Raw genomic sequence first — 12,022 nt, forward strand, 5'->3', positions numbered from 1 at the left:
GTTTTGAGGTGTTGGCAGACTGTTACTTTGAGACAACCCTACCTTGACTTCTTAAAAGAGGTGATTAACTAGGATTAGTAGGCAGCTGTCCAAACAGGAAGTGTCTTTTTGTTTTCCTTCCATGCTGCCAGAAATGCATTTCAACAAATACCTGGATGAGTTGATATAAGAAAAATAGAAAAAATAACTTTTATTTCTGCTTTTACAAATTAAGAAATAATATTTCTTTCAAGAGTTCTAACATCAAATAAGTTCAAAGATTTTGTGTTCAGAGTCCAAAATTAAATGGAAGAATTTCTGAGAGTAGAAGCAGGAAATGAGCCAAAGACAGTATCTTTGAATGTCAAATGAACAGTGTATGTTCATTTAGACAAAAAGACAGATGTTTGTGGACCATACAACAGTAATGGGCAGGGGAATGAGTGACTTTCTGCATTAGTGAAGTGCAGAATATGTTCAACTGGCTCTGTACCAGAGTTGAAACATATGCCACTCTATCCTTGCTGCCTTTTAACTGCTTAGTAAGAAGATGGCTTTGACCAGAAGAGTAAATTATTAATTTCCACCTGTTTGCCATATCAATTTACTTTCATCTGAATAGCAAAACTTGTTCTCTTAGCCTGTTCTCAATGTGAAATAAATGGTTACTGCACCCCCTCTCCCCCCAGACATTGACATTTTAGGATATTCCTAAATTTATTTCTGTTTAGTATTCAGAAGAATGTACAAGCAGCCTCTGAAAAACCACCAGAGTTTGCTTCCCCTGAGATATTTCTTTATGGCTCCTTCACTCCATCTATTTGTAAAGTCTTCCGCAAAGTCAAGTAGGATATCTTGTTTTGATTTAATTAAGCTTTCGATTGTCCCAAAAGTGGTGACCCTAATTCATTTTCATATGCAGAACTCTTTTAGAAGACTGGGCAGGATGAAGTTGAACTATTTTATTTTTCCTAATGCTAATGCTTCCTTTCCCTCCTATTAGAAAATATTAGACAAACTCAAAAAGCTCATGCTTTTCTTCAGGAACAAAGTCAGAAATAAAGTTAGGAAAATTGCAGAATTTATTTTCTTTCCTAAAATTAGAGGACTCTCAGGTCTTATTTCTAAAGTTGGTTAATGATACATAATTATTCTAAAATTGTGATGAAATATAACACTTTCTCTTTGGACCAGTCCTGAATCTTTAGTAAGGCATCTTTGGAGGGCTGAAATTTGCTAGTGGCTGACAGTGAATGTTCTCTTAGCAGTTATTAAGAGTTCACTGACTTCAAATTCAGTCATTAACTTGAGAAGTAACTGAGAATATCTCTCTAGAAAGACAAATGCAACTTGAGTGTCTGGAGATTGAACTCATAGTAGAAACACAGCTGATGTAGAGGTGACACTCAGAAATTCCAAACCAAATACCTAATTGTCTTTGATTCATTTTTATGAGTATTAAAGACTAGTTTTTCTCAAGCACAGTGCATTCGACAGCTTATGCTGATCTCCTTTACTGTTTTTTTCAGGACCCTAACTCCAACATTTTGGACAAATTCATGCATGCAAAGCGTTTAAACTTCACTAAGACTAGCAAGATGAAAATGTTAATTTTCTTGTAAGTTTTGTTGCCCTAGAAATGTCTAGAAGTTCCTCCAGAGCAAATAATCACTGATTGAATATGGTACTTGCAATTAATACATGTAATTGAAAATCTTTCAATTCTTCAGTTGACTCTTCAGTTTTCTCTTAATCCTGTTTCTTTCTTACTACCATGGACAAATTCTAACAAGTAGGGAGAGAAGGAGAGTGAGATAAGACAAACTATTAGTTATTCTGAGCCAAGAGAGCATGAGTCAACGGAGGAAATTGTAACTGTCCTATAATCAGATTAGCAGGTCTGTTTTGTGATTCATCTCATTTACTTTCAGTTACAAAAAAGGTAGATCTTTTGCAACTGTTGCTTCTAACACAGCATCTTGTTGGAATGCTTTCTTTATCAGTATTTTGCCAATGTAATACTGGCACTACAAAGAAAATATTGTTTCAGAGAAATCATTAGCAGTCCCTTGGAACATGATCAATGTTTTCAGTGTCAAGTCTTACTTAAATAAACGGACAATGTTTTTAATTTAATTTTGTTTTCATTTTGCTCATGTTTTCTTTAACTCCTCCTAACAGCTCAGTGCTCTGGATGTTTTTACTTGCCTTTTTGGGAGCTAAATAAAGAAGAGGACGGGCAAGAATTCATGATTTAGGGGTGCAAAATGAGTACAGTCATTAACAGCTTTAGTGGAAAACGTGGGAGTTTTGAACCTTGTACTGACACCAAAGGCTCTTTCTTCTGCTGTAAGAACTAGTCACTGCACAAATCATAGAAGAAGTCTAGATTTCAAGCATAATATTTTCCCTCTGTTTCAAGTGGTGGCCTGACATGCCAATCCTGACTTCAACTTCTGTGGCATGCCACTTTTTTTCCTATAAAGAAGACATTGTTACTTATAATCAAATAAATAAAGTAATATATTAGAATATTAGTCATTGAAGTGTGAAGATTGTAGCAAAAGTTAATTGACATTGAAAGGACTGAATTTCACTTAGACTACTTCCACTGTCTTATGCACATTGGAAAGTACTGTTGGTCAGCTTAATCTTTTCCCTAGCTATCAAAGCATTCACCCAGGAGACAGAAGCTCAAGGCAGTTTTCCTTAAAAACTCTAAGTGTGCTCTTCTAGGCATATTTTCAAAAAAAGGATTGAGCCCTGCTTGGTGATTTGAAGGGGTCATAGAATTGTTTGAGTTGGAAGGTACTGTTAAGGGTCATCTAAGTCCAACTCCTCTGCAATGAACAGGGACACTGACACCTAGATCAGGTTGCTCAGAGCCCCATCAGCCTGACCTTGAACATCTCCAAGGAAGGGGCATCTACCGCGTATCTGGGCAATCTGTTCTAGCGCTTCACCACCCTCACTGTAAAAAACATTTTTCTGTACCCAGTCTAAATCTCTCCTCTTTTAGTTTGAAATAATTTCCCCTTGTCCTGTCACCACAGAGCCTGCTAAGGAATCTGCCTCCTTCCTTATAACCCCTCTTTAAATACTGAAAGGCCACTGCCAGGTCTCCCCAGCGCCTTCTCTTCTCCAGGTTGAACAGCCCCAGCTCTCTCAACCTATTCTCAATAGGGAGATGACTCATTGCAGAAGTGGTTATTTCTTCATCTGATTAACTTGCTGGTGAGTAAATGGAGGCACTTCTTCAGCAAAGCCAAGTCTGCAATGGCTAAGGATCCCTAGGCATGCCTTTCTCCCAGGTATTATCTATTGACTAGTTTCAGGTGACTCTCCTTTTATACGTGAGATCTGTAGATTGAAGCAGTTTTCTGAAGCATCAATCACATTGGTGCTTTGGCATCTACTTGCATGATTTGGATTCGTTCTACCTTGCAGGGCTGGTACCTCGAGTGAAAGTATAGTGGCACCCATCTTAAGTGCACACACTGAAAAAGGAAGAAGAATCCAGACCCAGATGTTGTGAAGAACTGTAGTTTGTAGAACAAGAAATGAGGCATGATAAAGTCCAGGGACAGTATTGGCCTTCATAGTGACAATCCACAAAAAGCTTAATTTGTATATGGCTAATATGTAAGTTATTCAATTAATACAATTTACTCCATCTTTGCTCACTTCAGAGAGATTTTTTTTTTCTCATCAGGTGTAGTATGAGCCTGAACAGTTCCATAGCCAGTCAAATTTAGAGAAGTCTCTTTTCATCCATAGTCACGTTACTTTAAAGTCCTTTGCAACAGTACAAGGTGGAAAAATAATTTAGATGACATATGTCCTCAGACATCAATGTAGAAGCGTGTGTATTATGTCCATATAATACAAAATAAATGCTAAATGACCTGAAATGGCCTTTGTATGCATAGGTGAGCATTTGATTTATAAAACTAAGAGCATTCTGGACATAAATATCGTATCTCATGCTCTAGCTTTAATTTATTTAAAGATTTTGTAAAGAATAGCTTGGTTGAAGTATAGTCAGTAGTTCTTGAGCTCAGACTTAACTGAGCTCAAGCATACTGAGCTTAAGTTGAGAAGACTTTGTAAACTTTCTTCATCTGTTTAAAAAATAATAAGTAAACTTCTTACTGTAGAAAAAGTCAGCAAGGAAAAGTCTGAGCAGTACAATTTGGAAAATAAATTTCTTGGAATGGAAATGCAAAATTCTTTCTTAATAAATGATGACATGCCAGAATAGACTTTCCACAGCCCAAACATCTTGTTGTGTGGGAGACTGTAATTACTCTGAGCATTGCAAGACCAATGAAGTTTATCCACGTTTACAGCAAATAATTTGTCCTTACATATGTAATGAGTGAACTTTAATCAGAGCATCCTGCTACTTGTAAGGAAGCTGTCAGATGAAGAATAGCTTATCTTGCACCAAGCCACTTGCCAAAAGTGTTGTTGCTGAGTCACAGTTTCAGAAGCTGCAGCTACAGCTCAGAAAAACCTGTCCTTGTGAAAAGCTGGTGAAAACCCTGGAGAGCTTCAAAGGTGTAGAATATATGTGCTTCTGAACTTCAGAATAGAAGAGAGAGAACTCATTGACAGACTTTTTATGTATGCATGTTTTTTTCTTCCTCTCTCAGAATTTAGGTAAATACAGAGCATCTAAAATCAACAAATGAAATGTCAAATCGGAAAGGGCACGTATGTGAAAAAAGCATTTCAGACAGGGTGTGGCTTGGAGCACTGTCTGTACCCACTGCCTGTCCAGTAATACAGCAGCTCAGGTAAAAACATGATTTTCGGTATTCAGGAAAGAAGGAGATTTGGACTGAAAGAATGTTTTACCTTCAAATCCTGTTTCTTAACTAGAACTCGATTCTTGCTTTGACTTAAAGCTGTATTTGTAAAACCAACAAAGTATATCTTGTATGTGACCAAGGATGGTTATGTTAATTGAGCAAAGCCAATAAGATAGGCATAATTGACAAACACAAGAACAAAACTAATTTAGAAGGTGCTAAAGGCTGCAGGGAAGGCTGCAATTTTTCATGTAAATGTTTGCTTATTTATGGTAGCAGTTACTGTTACAAAAATATTGAGGTGGAGGTCAAGAAGTGATACAACTGATTCTGCATCATTTTGAAATACAGTAATCTCCATAATGAACTCACATCTACTTCAAAATGCTGATCTTCATACTACTATTCTAGTAACTTTCTGGACAGTTGTTTTTTATAATTAGTACCTTTGGAAGGTCAGGGGTTTGTACTGTGTTTGTACAGAGCTTCAAGAATTAATATTGACTAAGGTGATGAAGTGCAAAAAAGGAATGTAAATCTATGCAAACTGATCTCTATTTTTGCTAACTTACTTATGATTCTAGTGACATCTACTCAAATATCCTGTTTTATGTAAGCCTTTTTCTCTTTAGTAAGTAAATAATTGGCTGATGTGAACATTTTGTGGGATGACCCTGATCTCAGTTGCTCTGATATATGAGGGCTGCTCCAAAAGTAATGCCTTCTATTTTATTTTGTCCGCCCACAACATCAGGGGCAGATGTTGGTGGCCTGGCAGTGGAGGTTGAATCTTCCCATCAGTACTCAAGTACATCTTGCTGCCATGTGACAGATGGCAGCAGAGGGGCAGCCTCTGGTATCTGGCATGGAAGTGTGTATGAAGCAAAGGTGTGTCATTTAATTTCTCCATGTGGAAAAAAGTGCACCTGTTGATATTCGTGGACACTTGCTGAGCATTGGAGACCAAGTGTGGATGTGAGCACAGTGAGGGGGTGGGCAGTACGTTTCAGCAGTGGTGACAGTGGCAGTGAATCACCTCCTCGTGTGCAGATATTTATGACCGCAGCAGGCAAGCTCTTCTTCATCACTCATGAAAATGCATAGCTAAAGGTGGTGACTGTGTTGAAAACCAGTGTTTTGTAGGTGAGAATTTGCTCTATCAAACAGTGTTATTGTGCTCTTTGTATCTGCTGTAGCTTCCATAAAAATAAATAGGAGGTTACTTTCAGAGTGATCTACATACATCTGGAGGAATGCAATCCCAGAGGCACTGTCCCAGATTCACAGCAGTAGTTTAATTCAACTTGGGTCCTGTGTCAGAAGAAGTCTACCCAGCAGTAAATAAAACCCCATCTTCCCTTTGGTTTCCTAGCTGTAGGTATCTGACCCTTGGAAAATGTCTTTGTATAAGTGGTTGAGTCATTTTCTTGATTGAGAAGTTCGTTTTTCCTCAGTGTTCCTTTTCTTGTTTTTCCTTGTTGATGCACTCTGCATATAAGAGCTTTTTTTATTATTTGTATAGCTTCAAGTTGTTTCAGCCTTTCAGATTTTTAAAAGCAGGGAGGCTTTTCCAATGTCAGTCTGCCTCTCTGGTAGATGTGTACTGGCAGTTTATTTCTGAGGAGATGCTGGAAGCCAAGCTACCCTTGCCTGTCTGGATGTTCCCTGCTGTGATCGCTCACAGCTCCACCAATGGCTTTCTCCTCTTGCTAGCTCATACCCAGCACATCTTCAGGAACAATCATTTTGGGGGCCGAATGCATGCCTGAACCATGGACTGTAATGTACTTGGCATTTTAGTTGACGAGACTGGCCAGCTGATTCTCTTCCCTGCAGGCCAGTTGATTCTCCACACAAATGTGCTGATATCTAATACAAAATTAAGCAATGTGGTTATTTCCAGGTAGCTTTTTTTGAGTGCTGTGACACAGTGTGTAGATGCTGAAATATCTGTTGTAGTAGACATTTGCTGCAAGTTGGGTGGAAAAGTATTGTTTATCTCATAAGTGTGAAAGCAGTTTTTATGCTGCAGTGTTGTCTTGACTGGCTATTGACATCTTCTGAATTATCACTTCTGATAGATGCCATTGAATAGACACAGCTTGCTTTCTTATGTAGCATCTAGGCAGTAATTACTACCTTTGGAGTGAATGCGGCAGCACAGCTTGTGCAGAGAATTTCACTCTTACCAGAGGATGGAGAATTCATTCTAAGACACTGTTGTTAAGGACTGAGTGTAGAAAGTTGATTTTTCTACCATAAATGCCCTAAATGAAAATGTGGAAGATTTAAAGGCTTCCTGCCAAGGCATATGATCCTTTTGTATGTGGACGTATTCTTTACTTATTTGAAAGGTGTTCAAGTTTTCTTTCCCCCTTGGCAATAATTCAGCTTTCCCTTGGAAAGCTATAGTCAGTTCAAAGTCAGACACTGAGATCATGTTTTAGTTGTTCCTGTGATACTCAGTAACCCCTTTTTGCTATCCTGTGAGCTCTCATTTTGCTGTCCTTATGCTCTCATCTGCTATATTCTGTCACTTAAATTCTCTACCTCTTGTAGGCAGGGATTTAATAAAAACAACAACAAACAAAATCAGAACAAATAAAACAAGCAAACAAGCGTAAAAACCCCAATAGCAATTATTTTATGAGGTTTCATAAATGTCCACCATTTCTAAGGAGCTTTAGTTAATGAGCTGTGCATGTCTCTGTGTTGCTGTTAACAAATTAGGCAAACAGAAAAAGAACTCTTAAATGCAAAAGTTCCTAGCCTTGCTGATGTTTTCCTTCTTGCTTAGCTTTTACATACACGCAACAAAGATTTCTTCGTCTTCGTAGGCTGTCCATTTAAACATTAGAGTAAGTATCTATCTGGAATAATGAATGTGGTTGGATTAAAAAAAACCCCAAACCTCTAGATTTATGTCTGCATTTTATTCTTTGCCTGTGAGTGTCAGTGCTTTACAGAGCTCTCTCTTGAGAAGTGCAGAAGTGGGTTCAATTTTATTGTGGATGCATTTCTTCCTGCTTCGGAGAGGTAGAGTGATTAATCGGGCAGGTCTGGGGAAAGCCTCTGTTTATGTGGCCCTTCACACGCAGACTGTCACGGCTGTCCTACTGAGAGACCTGTATCACTGCCAGATTTTTGGAGTGCCCCATAGCCAGGAGGAGCCTGAGATGGGGTATTGACCATAAGTAACTCTGAGCTGAACAAAGAATACTGCGTGCCTTGGACCTCCCCTGTCGGTTCTCCACACAGTCCTTGTGAATTCCAGGGACTTAAAATTTTGGGATGACTTTTACAGTTTTCAAGGCAGGAACAATTCCTGCCTCTTTTTTTTTTTTTTTTTAATCCCTCAAAATGAATGAGCAAGTCTTTTGTGGAGTGATATCTGCAGGGATTTCTTTTTTATCAGCTTTCTCCTTAACCTCTGTTTTGCTGAACAAATCTGTAGTGACTGATATTACAAGGAACAGAATATTAGTGCAGCATAGAGGGCTATTCAGTGAAAATCTACAACTAAGAAAAATCTGAATTATTTCTTCTTCTTTTTTTAAAGAAAAACTCATGAATAAAATAAAAATAAACTTTGCAACAGCTTACTTGAAAGTAGCCTGTACAAATGTGGCGAAGAAAATCAAACAAAAAAGTGTCCCATGTTCCCTGTGGCCTTCTGTATCTCTTCCAGGTGATCATCTGAGAAAAAAAAGTGGACTGAAATCACATCATCTGCAGTTCTCCACTCAGATTCACTTGAAAGTTTAGAGCTGTACTCATCTCCAATGTTGACTGGAGTTTAGAAAAACAGAATCCACTGTCTCTAAGGATATACGTTGAGCAGGAAAGCATAGCAAGCATCCTTCTTATTTTTGTCTTTTCAAAAATGCAAGCCTTAATGGAGAAGTAAATGCCAGGAGGCAAAATAAAAAGTAAATATTTGGAATGCTAGAACAACATTAAACAGAGCCCCAGTTATGCTAACACAGTTATTATAATATCTAGGGTTTTGTTTTGAAAATCATAACTCTGTATTTGTGCAAACAAAACTCTCCTGGATCTTCCATCAAGCAATGCAATTTAGTCTCTGTGTTTCTGGGAAAAAATTCATCTTTTTAGAGTGCATCCTCCAAGACTGTGTTTGTGTTGGTTTAAATCCATCTGAAAAAATAAATTTTGCTCAGTGATATTGCCTATCTATTTTCCTTCTTCTCTCCCTGCCTGCTTAGTAAGACAAAATTGGGGAAAATTCAAGTCTGAGGGATTTGCTTGGAAAAAGAAATAAAAAATTAATTTACACTGCCAGGTATCATGCTGTAATATGATTAGGCTGGCAAAGATAAAACAAAGGAAATGTTTAGAGCATGTAGAAATTTTAGGAAAGGTCATTAGCTGAAGTGGATGGGAAATATTTTGTTTCTGAGCATTCAGCAGTTCCTGATCCCATACAACATGTTACACGCACGTGCACATAGGCCAATTGCTGCGGACGCTGGTAGCTTATGATGGCAGTATTCCAGTTTAATATAAAGCCTTAGGGCTACAAAATGTCAGTGCTGAAGAGTAATCCGTTGCCAACTGGAAACTGCTTCTCTCAGGCACTCATTGTTCAACTTTCCAACTGATCACAGACATGGTGCTTGCTGTTTAACTCCCTCCCTCTCGGTGGGAAATCCTACCCAATTCTGCTCTGAAGAAAAACTGAGTGGAAAAATCTTTCTCAGACTGGTCTTGTTTGTTCCTTTTTCTGTTGTTAGTGGGAGAAGGTCTTTCGTCTGATGTGTCAAAACTAAACCCATTTTTCACTTTTTCAGAATACAGCAGACAGAAATGTTAAATTAAAAATAATGAGGACAAAGGACAAATGAAAGCTGATGGTTGAACTTTTAAAAGTAAAATGTTCATCAAGTAAACTAGTATGCAGGCCTGCAAACTGAAGTTATTTGTATGACAGACAGGAAGAAGACTCGTTGTCTTTTTTATGTTTTAGTTTCCATCCCTCCACCTTTCCTTAGGCATGGGTGGCCCGTACAGATTAAGAAAGTTAAATAAAAATTCTGTGCTTGGTTGCATTCCAGCTAAAAATAGCTTAAGGATCTAGCCATGCTTGATTCAATTCCTTTCTAAAAGCACACTTTTTTTTTTCACTTTCTCCCTGCAAACTTTTAAGTGTCCTGTTTGTACTGGCTGTTTTCACAGCCTCATTATGATTTGGGACTTAAAAAGTGTTTTTGCTTGGTTGTTATTTAAAGCTTTTTAAAAGATGTTTCTATAGTTAGGCATGTTTACTGAAGGAGAATATACCAAAATGGAAAAGACTGAGAGTGATCTGTCTTGATTAGAAGTATTTTTAATTGAATTAATTTACAATATATTAAATCAATCATGTGAAAATTTTCTGATTGCCAGCGCAGTACATGCCTTGGAAATGGCAATTTGGTGTTTATTCTTGTATAACAGGCAGGCCATAGTACTTGGTGGTAGAGATTTGGTTTTAGAGCTCACTTTTTTTTGAAGTGACAGTAATTCTCCTCAGTTGCTGAATAAACTCAGTGAGACCGTAAAACCATTTCCTTAGTATATTTTACTGAGATTTTGATCAAAATGTCTGTTTCACCGAGCTACTCTGTAACTGTGAAGGTCTAAAACAGTAAGGCTGTTTAATATCCTAGAGTAAGGGCACTGGAGGGTAATCGGGCTGATTCATACTTTCATAAAATGGAAGTACATTGAAAGGCTGAAGTATTAAACCAAATGAATCCCAAGCGTAATTCCACTGACTTGTTTAGCCTTATAACTAGTATGAATTTCACCTATTAGGCCAATTCTCTTGGGGAAAGGAGACGCTCTGAAATAGCATAAAAGTCAGGGAGTTTATAAATCACTGTGATTGCTTTTAGGAGAGCTGCAGAAGGAAAAAAAATGGAACCATCTAAAAATAGGAAGGCAAGAGCAAGTTGAGTGCTACAGTAAACCCTTCACCTGAGTGTAAAATTAATCCAAATCAATTGCAAGGAAAAAGTTCTTAGTATGTACCGTGTTTAATCATACAGCCTACTTGTTTCCATCACTGGTCCTCAAGAAATTGTGGTTTCAGGGTTTTTGGTTTTTCTTCTCAATAATTTGAAATTTTATTTCTGCAGTGTTATTCAGTGCAGCAGGCTGTAGCTGGTTTATTCCCAGGAAATTTAGGGACAAGATGCTCTCAAATATTTATGCCACTATTCTGTGGAAAACTTAGACAAGCTTTTACTCCAGTCTCATATTTTTCTCACAGATGAGTAAATCTAAGACTTGCCCCACTTTCAGCTTCTCTGCCTGTATGCACACGCAGATCTCCAAAGTCTCTGACCATTACATCAGCCATGATCATCTCTGTGTAGACAAATCACCAAGGGCCTGAACAGGCAGGTGTCTAATCCAGTGGAGATGAGTGTTGTCTCCACAAATCAGAGTTGGAGAAATCCCTCCTGGTGATGTGTTGTTGAGTGTTAGAGAGCATATTCCTACATCAGTGTCTTAGAATCATAGAACATACTGAGTTGGAATGGACCACAAGGATCACTGAGTCCAACACAGGCTCCACGCAGGACTGCCTGAAATTCAAACCCTATGTCTGAACCCTTCTTGAACATCTGGAGCTCTGTCCACTGCCCTGGTGTAAAGTGAAATTGAAATGAAAAATTATTAATTCGATACTGAAGAAATATTGTAAATGAGGTAAAATAAATGCTAAAGCATAAGGAAAATATAAATGCAACGTGCAGAGCAAGGGAAAAAGGTGGAAATGAGAATTGAGATTTAGAATTCAATTTCAGAAGAAAATGCAGAAATGCAGTATAGCACAAATTCTCAAAATGTAGCCTTACATTCTATTGACTTTATATCTGTGTGAATGTTAAAGCCATTGGGTTGATGAGCAGTAGGAGGCTTCAGTGCATCAGGATGACTTGCAGGTCAGAGTTAGCTCTGTTCTCTTTGTGTTAGGCTTCACATGGCAAGTGATTGTTTTCTTCCAGGGCTCACTTGGAAGCCCTCAGATTACTGTGAAAAACACAGAAGGCTCCATTGGTTCATCTTTTTCAGAGGGCAGACTGAACAAAAGTGATTTTCTTTCCATCATCTGCGATGGCCTAAGGATGTGGCTGAGACAGAGTTTTTTTGGAGGAGAAAGTATCTTTTATTAGTTAGGTAAATGTCCTTGGAAGAACTTTTGGGTATACTAATTCTCC

The 12,022-nt window shown here is 38.0% G+C and overlaps 1 protein-coding gene across 4 annotated transcripts in view; it reads left to right on the top strand.

The window, feature by feature from the left end:
- The window catches only part of PKIB (cAMP-dependent protein kinase inhibitor beta), a 52,593-nt gene that overhangs the window by 26,054 nt on the left and 14,517 nt on the right, over window positions 1–12,022 (top strand). Inside the window, exon 1 of one of the 4 annotated variants that reach the window (XM_048937041.1) lies at window positions 4,231–4,778. The exons of 2 other annotated variants lie outside the window; for them this stretch is intronic. The gene's annotated coding sequence lies outside the window, so the exon portion shown is untranslated. Of the gene's footprint in view, window positions 1–4,230; window positions 4,779–12,022 lie in introns of those variants that run through there. One more of the 4 variants, XM_048937043.1, reaches the window with a different exon arrangement.

Source organism: Lagopus muta, chromosome 2, assembly GCF_023343835.1.
Source record: "Lagopus muta isolate bLagMut1 chromosome 2, bLagMut1 primary, whole genome shotgun sequence".
In the NCBI taxonomy this organism is placed as follows: Eukaryota; Metazoa; Chordata; class Aves; order Galliformes; family Phasianidae; genus Lagopus; species Lagopus muta.